Here is a 2,281-nt window from a genome sequence, read left to right on the forward strand (position 1 = left end):
TGTTTTTTTTCTGCCTCCCCCAGTAGGGCATGACTTGGAACCTTCTGGTTCATTTCTGTATCCCTCCTGGGTGTCTGGCACAGAGTGGGTGCTCAATGAATACTGAGTTGAATGAATGACTTCTGATTCAAGTCTGACCTCTCATGTCATGGTTAGAAACGGATGGTTCTCAGATTGTTTCGTGTCCATTAATCTGGCTTGTTTAATTAGAGCATATTCTTCCCAGAAATAGAGAGCTGGTTTACACTCTGTGCCTATTGATTAATGTGGAGTGACAGCCCTCAGAGCTCAGCTGCATCTGTCCTCTGTCCCGTCCACTCACTCTGTGCCTGGCTCAGCTTGTCCCCGCTGGACCACAACATTTCCTTTGACTCCCTCCACCAGGCCTGTTGCCTTGTCTCAGGAAACCCTCATCACTCCTGGAGAAATTCGGGCTTTCTACAGCTTCTGCTGATTTAATCCGAGCTTTTTAATCAGATAAAAGGAGGTGGGGGTGGGAGTGGAGAATGTACTCAGACCATCATACATCATTTTATAGAAGAGAAAGCCCGACATTTTCATTGGCAAATAAATCCTGGAGCTCTGGGACTGGAAGAGACCTAAGAGGTCAGCTCATCCATCTTTACACCTGTGGGCAGCTCTGTATTGAAAAACCATCCCCCAAATGCAACTGTCTGGCCTTTTCTCTGACTATTCTCTAAGGAAGCTACTTCCCTGACCTCCTCTGGTAAGACATTTTAGTATCTTAGTGGGAAATAGAAAAATTATCATGGAAGCACTTACAGAGCAGTACCATTGAGGGAGCGGAGGACAAATGTACAACCTGGAGCCCTCGGTAGGAGGCTGGGCTCTGAGGCCAAACCAACTTGGCTTTGACTTTTGAATCGGCCACTAATGAACTGGGTGATAAGAGGGATACTTATCAAATCTCAAGGACTTTATACACTTGTGTGTGTGTGACTAAACAATAAGTGTATATGCTCTGCAAATACTTATCTTTTTCCTTTTTTCTACTCCTCTCCCCTCACCCACCCAAATGCATTTCATGTTTAAGAGACCACCCAAGTCTTCAGTATAGAATTTTCAAGTCCAAGAGAACCTCCCAGCTTGGTGGTCCCCCAAACGTTTGCAAAGGACTATCCCTAAATCATTCCCATTTGAACATAAAGACAGCCAATTTAGAGGACACACAGTGTGCACTATGGTGACTGTATCTGAATCCCAGCTTTCAATGTATTCACTGTGGGACTTGGGCCATTCGACTTCTTATGTTCTCCACTTCCTCATCTGTAAAATGGGTGTAAAATATCTACCCTATGCAGTTCTTGCAATGATTAAGCGAGGTTATGTATGGAAAGAGTTCAGCATAGTGCTCTGAAACTTAGTATGTGCTTAATACACGATAATGATGATCATAATATTTTATATATGTCAGGTATTAAAGAGAACTTTACAGGGAGTCTGGGTGGCTCAGTCAGTTAAGTGTTCTACTCTTGGTTTTGGCTCAGGTGGTGATCTCAGGATTGTGAGATTGATCCCCAAATTGTGCTCCATGCCCAGGTTAGAGTCCGCTTGAGATTCTCTCTCTCCCTCTGCCCCTGCCCCTCCCACTTCTCACGTGTACTCTCTCCCTCTAAATAAAGAAAATCTTAAAAAACAAAAACAAAAATGAAAGAACTTTACAGATCCTAATTAATTTAATAGTAGATGGTGGAAGAGTTTAGCATTCTCTTTATCATTACTGTGATCATGTTTTAAAGACCCACGAAGAAAGGTGGTTGAGTTGTTTCCCCTCAAAGGATCTATTATTTGCTGTCAAATCAGTGAGGTGCTTCTATGTCCATGTGAGAGACTGATGTTTATTCTTCTAAAGACAAGGGGTGAAAGGGGCTCAAAGAGCAGTGGGTGCAAGGAGCAGTCTGTAGGAGGAGCTGACTCATAACCCTGAGTGTGTGAGCCAGTCCTCACTGTGTAAATGCAGGGCACAGATGTTTATTTTGCCAGCCTGAAACAGGTCAGGCTGCCTTTCCCCAGGGCAATGGTGTCCTGGGTGGGACAGAGGTGACAAGGGGAGCCATGGAACTGTGAGAGCAGTGTCACTCAGTTTCTGTGAATTGTGAGTACACATCTCTCCAGAAGTACAGGTGACAGTCCGGGAGGGCTGAGTGATTTCAATCTGCAAAAAAAGCCATAGCAGGTCACCCTCACCTAACCAAATAAGAAGCTTGATTTAAGCCTAACAATGGTGTTAATAGTGTTGTCAAAATGCTCCCCAAAACAT

Source organism: Vulpes lagopus, chromosome 10 (assembly GCF_018345385.1).
Source record: "Vulpes lagopus strain Blue_001 chromosome 10, ASM1834538v1, whole genome shotgun sequence".
NCBI classification, from domain to species: Eukaryota; Metazoa; Chordata; class Mammalia; order Carnivora; family Canidae; genus Vulpes; species Vulpes lagopus.